The sequence below is a fragment of the Pseudophryne corroboree genome, chromosome 3 (genome assembly GCF_028390025.1).
Source record: "Pseudophryne corroboree isolate aPseCor3 chromosome 3, aPseCor3.hap2, whole genome shotgun sequence".
In the NCBI taxonomy this organism is placed as follows: domain Eukaryota; kingdom Metazoa; phylum Chordata; class Amphibia; order Anura; family Myobatrachidae; genus Pseudophryne; species Pseudophryne corroboree.
In genome coordinates, this window is record NC_086446.1 from 399,662,065 (window position 1) to 399,675,162 (window position 13,098).

The following is a 13,098-nucleotide window of genomic DNA, read 5'->3' on the forward strand; positions in this document are numbered from 1 at the left end:
TACAATAAACTTGTCATAAAAATATCCAGAATAAAGAGTAAAATGATTAACTGCTTAGACAATCTTATGGGACACTGCTGGTTTGAGGATTATAGCTTTCTCTGTTATGCAAATTTGACCCCTGGAGTAGTTGCTCCAGTTTCATTGTCATTTTTTCAATAGTACAGTACTTTATATGTATGGATGTTGACTCTGAAACAATTAGCAGAAACAGAATATTCCATACAGTAAATACAGTTTGTCCTTATATAGCAAGCATAAACTCCTCTTGACCAGATCCATCACATCCACCTACCCCTTCAATTCTCTACTCCCCTTTAGTTCCTTCTCTCTTGTAGATGAGGTCCTCACACACATCTCTTCTTCTACAACTTCATCCTTTTCCTTTGACCACATTCCCTCCCAACTTCCCCTATTCAGATCCCTTGATGCTTGTTTTTACCTAGAGTAGCTCGCCACTTCAGTATGTAAATCACCACTGCTACATTCCCTTACAAATATCTTTTATCTCATTGTTATGAAAGACTTTATTCATTCCAAACCATTATCTGCCACCTTGGATACACTGACTTCCTGCTATCAGGTCTTCAGTGATACAGCCCACCACTCAGTAAATACATACACTGGCTCCTCATTACCTCCAGACCCAACTGAAACTACTCATCGTTACCACCAAAACCTTCAACAACTAGGGACCCATTTATCAACGAGTGATAAAACTCACTGTGAATGATAAAACCCATTTGTATGATGAATGGTGCTCCAGCCAATCAGCTCCCAACTGTCATTTTTCAAACACTTGACAGTTAGGAGCAGAACACATGACAGCAGCTGATTGGCTGGAGCACCATTTATCATACGCAACAACTTTTATCTCCCACATTGAGTCTTATCACTCGTTGATAAAAAAGCCCCTAATTTCCTTCACAACCTCTAATTATCACTTTTGTAGATCTGATTGTGATCTGCTTCTGCTTGTCTGATAACCACATTTCACTTGTAACTCCAGAACATTTCCCATATTTATTATCACATATAAAACTCTACCTTGCCTGATCAGATACTATGCAAACCTTAAATTATTCAAGATCCATCTCAAAACTCTCCTCTTCAAAATAACCTTTCCCATTCAACCTGATCACTTCCTCCTGGTATTATACCATTTCCATCTTCAGTCTGTGTCCCATTGACATCCATTGTATCAGCATTGCCCTCTCCTTCTAGTAGATTATAAGGAATCATGAGCAGGGGCCTCTAAACCTCTGTTTCACATCTTCACCTGCTGTATCAAACTTGTTTGTGTGATACCCCTGGCTCCATGGGAGTCAAAAGGGACTGTAAATTAAGGAGGCTGCCACTAGGTGGAGTCATCATGCACCTAAAAAAGAGACAAGTCAGCAGTTACTGAATGGGCATGCCCAGTTTTGAACAGGAGATGCTAAGGAGTAGTGGAAAGAGCAAGATGAGATGCTGCAGGTCTGCTGAGAAATAAAGAGACTGGGCAAAGTTACAATGCTGAAGTGGTAAAAGGTGACAAGCCCCAGAAAATTATTGAAAGGTATTGAGAACTGTTGAGAGATACTGAGATCTGCTGAGAGATATTGATAGTATATAAAGAAGCATATTTAAAGTACTGTAAGATCCTGACTTGGGTAAGAGATTGAGGTAAATATCTGTGTGTATAGACAGAGTGACATACATCTTGTTTGAGCTACTAGTGTCACAGTGCCTGAGTTTAAAATATAAAGAGAGGAAGCCATTTTGTGCTAAGCATAAGATGATTAATGAGCACTTTGGGACTGAGCTATTGATACTGTGACGTGCTGAAGATAATTATCATATTGAAAGTGAAACTGTTTATTTTACCTTATCATTGGAAAGTCAAAGCTATTGTTCCCTGGAATCAGGAAAGACCAGCACTAGATGCTAATCTTATTACGGGTGCCTATTGTGGATTACAAATACCTGCATGTTAAAGGACAGTGATCATCTATCAATAGATTACTAAAATGACAGTACTTTAGTGTAAAATACAGGTCAGTTTGAAGTGTTTGCTAATTCTGCTGAATAATCATTTCTGTTGCTATTATATTATATTAGTGTTTTGCAAATATTTTTGTGTGTTTAAAGTATAGTATGCTGAGACAATTGAGAAACTGCATTTCTCTAGTTATAGCCAAAGAGATGCTGCAGCATTTCAGATACTTAAACCGGTTTCACTATTAGATAGTGTTAACTTCGGTGTTATATTTACTATATTTCTTCTGTGTTGCAAGTTCCTATCATATGTAGGGAATCATGAATTTCATCATACAGTGACCCTCCCTGGACCTACATCCTCTTACTCCACTTTAATAAATCTACTTGATTATTCTATTTATGAAAACTACCATGTTATGTAATTTTATTCTGTGTATGGGGCTAGCCTCTCTGCTACAGCCTGAGGTGTTACCAAAGAAGAAAGTAGATCTGCTGGAGCTGCCTAGCTGTAAAGTACCATCAACATGTAACTTATCTGTGCTTACACCAACACCTAGGGTTCCACATATGTACCAATTCTATATTTATGTACAGTATAGAAGTATTTGACATATTGACTATATCACACTGTAGAGTTTTGTGGCATATTATTATGATGATTATTATTATCATTATATTTTATTTATAAGGTGCCACAAGTGGTTTGTAGCGCTGTACATACAACACAAATTAGAACAAGACAGGGTACATGGAATTTAACATTACAGTAACTGAAAAACTAAAAAAAGAGCACAGGTAACAATTAGCACCACAATTCTCAGTACACAATACAGCTGAGGCATAAGGAAGCAAAGGATTAATTGGTGTACTACTAGGGGCAGGAAGCCATCGGAAGAGATGAATGGTTTATGAGCAAGACAAGATGCGGGTATAGACAGTTGCTGAGTAGGAGAGAGCTGTAATTGAAGTATGGAAGAGGGCAATGTGTGACATGAGTGGTAAAGAAGAGAGAGGAGTCAAGAGCGATGCCCAAGCAGCAGAGTAGAGGAATGGGGTACATGATGGTGTTGTCAGCAGTGATAAAGATTTTTGGGGGGAGGAGTGGTAGAGACTCTGGATGGTGGAAAGATGATTTTAGTTTTATCCATATTGAGCTTCAGAGAGTACTCAGACATCCAGGAGGAAATGGTGGAGAGGCAGCTGGATACCTGAGAGAGGACAGAGGGGGAGAGGTCAGGTGAGGAAAGGTATATTTTCAGCATAGAGGTGGTACTGAGGGCACAAGGAGCTTATGAGTACACCCAGGGAAGATGTGTACAGGGAGAAGAGAAAGGGGCCAAGGACAGAATCCTGGGGGGACAACAGGAAAGATAGAAGGTGATCAGGTGGAGCCAGAGGCAGAAACCGAGGAGTAGTTAGTTAGTTAGTTAGTTAGTTAGTTAGTTGGTTAAGAGGTGAACCAGGCAAGGACAGTGCTAGAGAGGCAAATGGTCTGGAGGTTGTGAAGGAGTAGAGGATGATGCACAATGATAAAGGCAACAGAGAGGCCCAGGAAGATAAGCAAAGATGAGTGACTCCTGGATTTGTCCAAAAGCAGGTCATTGATGACTTTGAGCAAGACAGTTTCAGTGGAGTGGAGAGGGTGAAGCCAGACTGAAGAGAATCAAGGATGGAGGTGTCAGAAATGTAGCTGGTAAGAAGGCTATATGCCAGCCACTCTAGTAGTTTTGAGGCAAATTAGAGAAGACTGATGGGGTTGTAGCTAGCAGGTGAGGAAGGGACAAGCTTAGATTTTAAGAAATGGTGAGACAAGTGCATGTTTGAATTGTGAGGAAATGATGACCACCACACAGAGATGAATAGGGTAGGAGAGGCAGATAGAGTGGACTGCAAAGGTGGAAAAAGTGAAGGAGGGTTCAGGTGGGATGATGTGAATGATGGAGTTTTGGGAGTGGAGGATGCCCACTCCGCTACCTCGGCAGTTGTCAGGTCTGACAGAGCAGGTGAAGGAGAAGCCCCCGTAGGAGAGGGCAGCAGGGGAGATGGAGTCAGAGGAGGAGAGCCAGGTTTCAGAGATGGCAAGAAGGTTAAGAGAGCGGGAAATGAAGAGGTCATGGATAGCAGGCAGCTTGTTGCAGATTGATCTGGCATTCCAGAGCACACTGAAGAAAGGGAGGGAAGGGACTGGGGAGATGTGGATCAGGCTGGTTGGGTTTTAGGTATGGGGAGGGTTTTGGAATTGGGCAAGGTTGAGAGCAGGCAGAATGGATTGGTATGGGACAGGTTCGAGGAGCCATAACTCAAGTACAGCACAGTAGTGCTGGTCAGAGGAATATTCCAAAAATCAAGAGGGTGAAAATACTAAACTAAACAATGTTAAAAGTGTGTGTACTAAAAGCAAAAGCAGTGCAGAAAAGATTTTTTGGGGAAGTAAACCAAACTGAAATTGTTACAGAGTATATGTACAATAGTTCGTGATATTTAGAAGAACAGAAAGCAAGGATTGAGAGCATTAGGGCTTCAGATATGCAGACAAAGATTTCAATAAGGGGTGACCAGGTTGTGCATTCAGCAGGTGTAAGAGGGGATGAATTAGTTAACTCACTGCTGTATGTTGATAGCAGTCCATTTGGAGGAGGCATAGAAGTTAGATTGATGTCCTTCTGTTTTTCTCCTGTTTATCCAGATGAGCGCCGGAAATTTTTCGGGTTTTGTCTTTTGGTTTTGGGTTCGGTTCCGCGGCCGTGTTTTGGGTTTGACCGCGTTTTGGCAAAACCTCACCGAATTTTTTTTGTCGGATTCGGGTGTGTTTTGGATTCGGGTGTTTTTTTTTAAAAACACTAAAAAACAGCTTAAATCATAGAATTTGGGGGTCATTTTGATCCCAAAGTATTATTAACCTCAAAAACCATAATTTCCACTCATTTTCAGTCTATTCTGAATACCTCACACCTCACAATATTATTTTTAGTCCTAAAATTTGCACCTAGGTCGCTGGATGACTAAGCTAAGCGACCCTAGTGGCCGACACAAACACCGTGCCCATCTAGGAGTGGCACTGCAGTGTCACGCAGGATGGCCCTTCCAAAAAACCCTCCCCAAACAGCACATGACGCAAAGAAAAAAAGAGGCGCAATGAGGTAGCTGTGTGAGTAAGATAAGCGACCCTAGTGGCCGACACAAACACCGTGCCCATCTAGGAGTGGCACTGCAGTGTCACGCAGGATGGCCCTTCCAAAAAACCCTCCCCAAACAGCACATGACGCAAAGAAAAAAAGAGGCGCAATGAGGTAGCTGTGTGAGTAAGATAAGCGACCCTAGTGGCCGACACAAACACCGGGCCCATCTAGGAGTGGCACTGCAGTGTCACGCAGGATGGCCCTTCCAAAAAACCCTCCCCAAACAGCACATGACGCAAAGAAAAATTAAAGAAAAAAGAGGTGCAAGATGGAATTGTCCTTGGGCCCTCCCACCCACCCTTATGTTGTATAAACAGGACATGCACACTTTAACCAACCCATCATTTCAGTGACAGGGTCTGCCACATGACTGTGACTGAAATGACGGGTTGGTTTGGACCCCCACCAAAAAAGAAGCAATTAATCTCTCCTTGCACAAACTGGCTCTACAGAGGCAAGATGTCCACCTCATCATCATCCTCCGATATATCACCGTGTACATCCCCCTCCTCACAGATTATCAATTCGTCCCCACTGGAATCCACCATCTCAGCTCCCTGTGTACTTTGTGGAGGCAATTGCTGCTGGTCAATGTCTCCACGGAGGAATTGATTATAATTCATTTTAATGAACATCATCTTCTCCACATTTTCTGGATGTAACCTCGTACGCCGATTGCTGACAAAGTGAGCGGCGGCACTAAACACTCTTTCGGAGTACACACTTGTGGGAGGGCAACTTAGGTAGAATAAAGCCAGTTTGTGCAAGGGCCTCCAAATTGCCTCTTTTTCCTGCCAGTATAAGTACGGACTGTGTGACGTGCCTACTTGGATGCGGTCACTCATATAATCCTCCACCATTCTTTCAATGGTGAGAGAATCATATGCAGTGACAGTAGACGACATGTCCGTAATCGTCAGGTCCTTCAGTCCGGACCAGATGTCAGCATCAGCAGTCGCTCCAGACTGCCCTGCATCACCGCCAGCGGGTGGGCTCGGAATTCTGAGCCTTTTCCTCGCACCCCCAGTTGCGGGAGAATGTGAAGGAGGAGATGTTGACAGGTCGCGTTCCGCTTGACTTGACAATTTTCTCACCAGCAGGTCTTTCAACCCCAGCAGACTTGTGTCTGCCGGAAAGAGAGATCCAAGGTAGGCTTTAAATCTAGGATCGAGCACGGTGGCCAAAATGTAGTGCTCTGATTTCAACAGATTGACCACCCGTGAATCCTTGTTAAGCGAATTAAGGGCTCCATCCACAAGTCCCACATGCCTAGCGGAATCGCTCCGTGTTAGCTCCTCCTTCAATGTCTCCAGCTTCTTCTGCAAAAGCCTGATGAGGGGAATGACCTGACTCAGGCTGGCAGTGTCTGAACTGACTTCACGTGTGGCAAGTTCAAAGGGCATCAGAACCTTGCACAACGTTGAAATCATTCTCCACTGCGCTTGAGACAGGTGCATTCCACCTCCTATATCGTGCTCAATTGTATAGGCTTGAATGGCCTTTTGCTGCTCCTCCAACCTCTGAAGCATATAGAGGGTTGAATTCCACCTCGTTACCACTTCTTGCTTCAGATGATGGCAGGGCAGGTTCAGTAGTTTTTGGTGGTGCTCCAGTCTTCTGTATGTGGTGCCTGTACGCCGAAAGTGTCCCGCAATTCTTCTTGCCACCGACAGCATCTCTTGCACGCCCCTGTCGTTTTTTAAAAAATTCTGCACCACCAAATTCAAGGTATGTGCAAAACATGGGACGTGCTGGAATTTGCCCATATTTAATGCACACACAATATTGCTGGCGTTGTCCGATGCCACAAATCCACAGGAGAGTCCAATTGGGGTAAGCCATTCCGCGATGATCTTCCTCAGTTGCCGTAAGAGGTTTTCAGCTGTGTGCGTATTCTGGAAAGCGGTGATACAAAGCGTAGCCTGCCTAGGAAAGAGTTGGTGTTTGCGAGATGCTGCTACTGGTGCCGCCGCTGCTGTTCTTGCGGCGGGAGTCCATACATCTACCCAGTGGGCTGTCACAGTCATATAGTCCTGACCCTGCCCTGCTCCACTTGTCCACATGTCCGTGGTTAAGTGGACATTGGGTACAGCTGCATTTTTTAGGACACTGGTGAGTCTTTTTCTGAGGTCTGTGTACATTTTCGGTATCGCCTGCCTAGAGAAGTGGAACCTAGATGGTATTTGGTAACGGGGGCACACTACCTCAAGAAATTGTGTAGTTCCCTGTGAACTAACGGCGGATACCGGACGCACGTCTAACACCAACATAGTTGTCAAGGCCTCAGTTATCCGCTTTGCAGCAGGATGACTGCTGTGATATTTCATCTTCCTCGCAAAGGACTGTTGGACAGTCAATTGCTTACTGGAAGTAGTACAAGTGGGCTTACGACTTCCCCTCTGGGATGACCATCGACTCCCAGCAGCAACAACAGCAGCGCCAGCAGCAGTAGGCGTTACACGCAAGGATGCATCGGAGGAATCCCAGGCAGGAGAGGAATCGTCAGAATTGCCAGTGACATGGCCTGCAGGACTATTAGCATTCCTGGGGAAGGAGGAAATTGACACTGAGGGAGTTGGTGGGGTGGTTTGCGTGAGCTTGGTTACAAGAGGAAGGGATTTACTGGTCAGTGGACTGCTTCCGCTGTCACCCAAAGTTTTTGAACTTGTCACTGACTTATTATGAATGCGCTGCAGGTGACGTATAAGGGAGGATGTTCCGAGGTGGTTAACGTCCTTACCCCTACTTATTACAGCTTGACAAAGGCAACACACGGCTTGACACCTGTTGTCCGCTTTTCTGTTGAAATACCTCCACACTGAAGAGCTGATTTTTTTGGTATTTTCACCAGGCATGTCAACGGCCATATTCCTCCCACGGACAACAGGTGTCTCCCCAGGTGCCTGACTTAAACAAACCACCTCACCATCAGAATCCTCCTGGTCAATTTCCTCCCCAGCGCCAGCAACACCCATATCCTCCTCATCCTGGTGTACTTCAACACTGACATCTTCAATCTGACTATCAGGAACTGGACTGCGGGTGCTCCTTCCAGCACTTGCAGGGGGCGTGCAAATGGTGGAAGGCGCATGCTCTTCACGTCCAGTGTTGGGAAGGTCAGGCATCGCAACCGACACAATTGGACTCTCCTTGTGGATTTGGGATTTCGAAGAACGCACAGTTCTTTGCGGTGCTTTTGCCAGCTTGAGTCTTTTCAGTTTTCTAGCGAGAGGCTGAGTGCTTCCATCCTCATGTGAAGCTGAACCACTAGCCATGAACATAGGCCAGGGCCTCAGCCGTTCCTTGCCACTCCGTGTGGTAAATGGCATATTGTCAAGTTTACGCTTCTCCTCCGACAATTTTATTTTAGGTTTTGGAGTCCTTTTTTTACTGATATTTGGTGTTTTGGATTTGACATGCTCTGTACTATGACATTGGGCATCGGCCTTGGCAGACGACGTTGCTGGCATTTCATCGTCTCGGCCATGACTAGTGGCAGCAGCTTCAGCACGAGGTGGAAGTGGATCTTGATCTTTCCCTAATTTTGGAACCTCAACATTTTTGTTCTCCATATTTTAATAGGCACAACTAAAAGGCACCTCAGGTAAACAATGGAGATGGATGGATACTAGTATACTTATGGATGGACTGCCGAGTGCCGACACAGAGGTAGCTACAGCCGTGGACTACCGTACTGTGTCTGCTGCTAATTTAGACTGGATGATAATGAGATGAAATCAATATATATATATGTATGTATATATAATATCACTAGTACTGCAGCCGGACAGGTAGATAATATATTTATTAGGTAATGATGACTGATGACGGACCTGCTGGACACTGTCAGCTCAGCTGCACCGCAGACTGCTACAGTAAGCTACTATACTCTATAGTAGTATGTACAAAGAAGAAAGAAAAAAAAAACCACGGGTAGGTGGTATACAATTATGGATGGACTGCCGAGTGCCGACACAGAGGTAGCTACAGCCGTGGACTACCGTATTGTGTCTGCTGCTAATATAGACTGGATGATAATGAGATGAAATCAATATATATATATATGTATGTATATATAATATCACTAGTACTGCAGCCGGACAGGTAGATAATATATTTATTAGGTAATGATGACTGATGACGGACCTGCTGGACACTGTCAGCTCAGCAGCACCGCAGACTGCTACAGTAAGCTACTATACTATAGTAGTATGTACAAAGAAGAAAGAAAAAAAAAAACCACGGGTAGGTGGTATACAATTATGGATGGACTGCCGAGTGCCGACACAGAGGTAGCTACAGCCGTGGACTAACGTACTGTGTCTGCTGCTAATATAGACTGGATGATTGATAATGAGATGAAATCAATATATATATGTATGTATTTATAATATCACTAGTACTGCAGCCGGACAGGTAGATAATATATTTATTAGGTAATGATGACTAATGACAGACCTGCTGGACACTGTCAGCTCAGCAGCACCGCAGACTGCTACAGTAAGCTACTATACTATAGTAGTATGTACAAAGAAGAAAGAAAGAAAAAAAAACACCGGTAGGTGGTATACAATTATGGATGGACTGCCGAGTGCCGACACAGAGGTAGCTACAGCCGTGGACTAACGTACTGTGTCTGCTGCTAATATAGACTGGATGGTTGATAATGAGATGAAATCAATATATATATGTATGTATATATAATATCACCAGTACTGCAGCCGGACAGGTAGATAATATATTTATTAGGTAATGATGACTGATGACGGACCTGCTGGACACTGTCAGCTCAGCAGCACCGCAGACTGCTACAGTAAGCTACTATACTCTATAGTAGTATGTACAAAGAAGAAAGAAAAAAAAAACCACGGGTAGGTGGTATACAATTATGGATGGACTGCCGAGTGCCGACACAGAGGTAGCTACAGCCGTGGACTACCGTACTGTGTCTGCTGCTAATATAGACTGGATGATAATGAGATGAAATCAATATATATATATATGTATGTATTTATAATATCACTAGTACTGCAGCCGGACAGGTAGATAATATATTTATTAGGTAATGATGACTGATGACGGACCTGCTGGACACTGTCAGCTCAGCAGCACCGCAGACTGCTACAGTAAGCTACTATACTATAGTAGTATGTACAAAGAAGAAAGAAAAAAAAAAACCACGGGTAGGTGGTATACAATTATGGATGGACTGCCGAGTGCCGACACAGAGGTAGCTACAGCCGTGGACTAACGTACTGTGTCTGCTGCTAATATAGACTGGATGATTGATAATGAGATGAAATCAATATATATATGTATGTATATATAATATCACTAGTACTGCAGCCGGACAGGTAGATAATATATTTATTAGGTAATGATGACTGATCACGGACCTGCTGGACACTGTCAGCTCAGCAGCACCGCAGACTGCTACAGTAAGCTACTATACTATAGTAGTATGTACAAAGAAGAAAGAAAAAAAAAAACCACGGGTAGGTGGTATACAATTATGGATGGACTGCCGAGTGCCGACACAGAGGTAGCTACAGCCGTGGACTAACGTACTGTGTCTGCTGCTAATATAGAGTCTAGACTGGATGATAAATTATTGATAATGAGATGAAATCAATATAATATCACTAGTACTACAGCCAGACAGGTACTATATATATTTATTATGTAATGACTGATGACGGACCTGCTGGACACTGTCAGGTCAGCACAGCACCGCAGACTGCTACAGTAAGCTACTATAGTAGTATGTATAAAGAAGAATGAAAAAAAAAAAACACGGGTAGGTGGTATACAATATTATATATATATATATATATTATATACAATTATATATATATATATATATATATATATATTAAACTGGTGGTGATTGATTATTAAACTGGTGGTCACTTCAGGTCACGTTGCAACTTGCAACTAGTACTCCGAGGCCTAAGCAGACAATCACAAAATATATTATTATACTGGTGGTCAGTGTGGTCACAACAATGGCAGTGTGGCACTGACTCTGGCAGCAAAAGTGTGCACTGTACGTTATATGTACTCCTGAGTCCTGCTCTCAGACTCTAACTGCTCCCCACTGTCAGTGTCTCCCCCACAAGTCAGATAATACACTTACAGTCACACTATCTAATCTATAAATATCACTTCAGCAAGTAGTATAGTAGTATACAGTATAGTAGTACTCCTCCTAATAATGCTCCCCAAAATACTGTGTCTCTCTCTTCTCTAAACGGAGAGGACGCCAGCCACGTCCTCTCCCTATGACTCTCAATGCACGTGTGAAAATGGCGGCGACGCGCGGCTCCTTATATAGAATCCGAGTCTCGCGATAGAATCCGAGCCTCGCGAGAATCCGACAGCGTGATGATGACGTTCGGGCGCGCTCGGGTTAGCCGAGCAAGGCGGGAAGATCCGAGCCTGCTCGGACCCGTGTAAAAAAACCTGAAGTTCGGGCGGGTTCGGATTCAGAGGAACCGAACCCGCTCATCTCTAATCTCTATGTTTAGCTCTGATTTTCATATTAATATTTCATCACACTTTACACTAAAACACTTCACATCTACTGTACATATTTCACAGACAACACCGCTTCACAACTAAACATATAATGTTTAAATGGAGTTGCAAACATGTGTAGAGAACTGATTTAAAACCCCCACCCTCAAAAAAAACTCCACCCACAGCAAAAGGTTTTAAACAAGGTATGAACATTGAGAACACCCCACTAATACACAATGATTTCCTACCTTACCACAGACTAAGAGCTACAAATATAAATTATAGAGTAATTTACCTAGCAGTGTTATACAGAAAAAGCACAAAGCAGATGCCAGAATGTTAGAAGTAGGAATCCAATTTACCTAGCAGTGTTATAAAGAGAAGGCACAAAGCAAATGCAGGGATGGTAGGAGTAGTAATCCAATTTAATTAGCAGTGTTATACAGAAAAGGCACAAAGCAGATGCTAGGATGGGAGGAGTAAGTAATCCAATTCACCTAGCATGTCACTATGCTTTCTGAATTATACTGTATTTATATATATATATATATATATATATAGGTATGGGTTTGCAGGCGGCACTCAAGCAGACTTTGTAGCTGTATTAATTCAAGTCAATTTATTTGCCAACATGTTTCGGGGACAGCGCCCCGTCCTCAGGGCCAGACAAGCCAAATAAAACAAACATAGAACATTTTATAGACAGAGACATTAAGGCAGAACATACTCACCTGCTCCACGGCGCGACCGCCCGCCAGTTCGAGTGGCCCCACTTCCGTGTTGCTTCCGCTGACGTCACGGTGCTCCGCGTCGCAGAGAGGTAACCATGGTGACTGTAAACAGACAGCAATGCGTCAACCATGGAAAGAATAATGCACATACAATATTTGCATGATGATTAAAAAACATATAACAGAATACATAAACATTAAAAGCTCAGGATACGCCACGCTCAGTGTAAACAGCTGAAACCTTATCATCTAATAGTCTCTAGTTATCAATACATAACCCACTATATTTAATAAAGATAGTAACTAAACATTTATGAAAAATATTTTGTACGGAGAAAACAATGTACAAAGAGAGCAATATATATGGGAAGGGAAGTGTAGTCATGAATATAACGGAGTAGGTTAGAAACAATTATAGGTTAGTATACCTGTGTTATTTTTCTACAGAAAACATTGTAGACCCAGGTTCTCATTAAGCCCCCTGGGGGACAATGTTCCCAAATTAAAAATCCATCTGGACTCTAACTGTAGCAGGGCCCTATCCCTATTGCCCCCCCTAATTTTGCGGGGGACATGGTCAATTAGGATGGCCCTAATACTGGCTACCCCATGACCATATTGCATACAATGCCGTGCAAAGGGTTGTTCACTCTCCCTCTTCTCCAATGCCTTCTTGATGGCACTCCTGT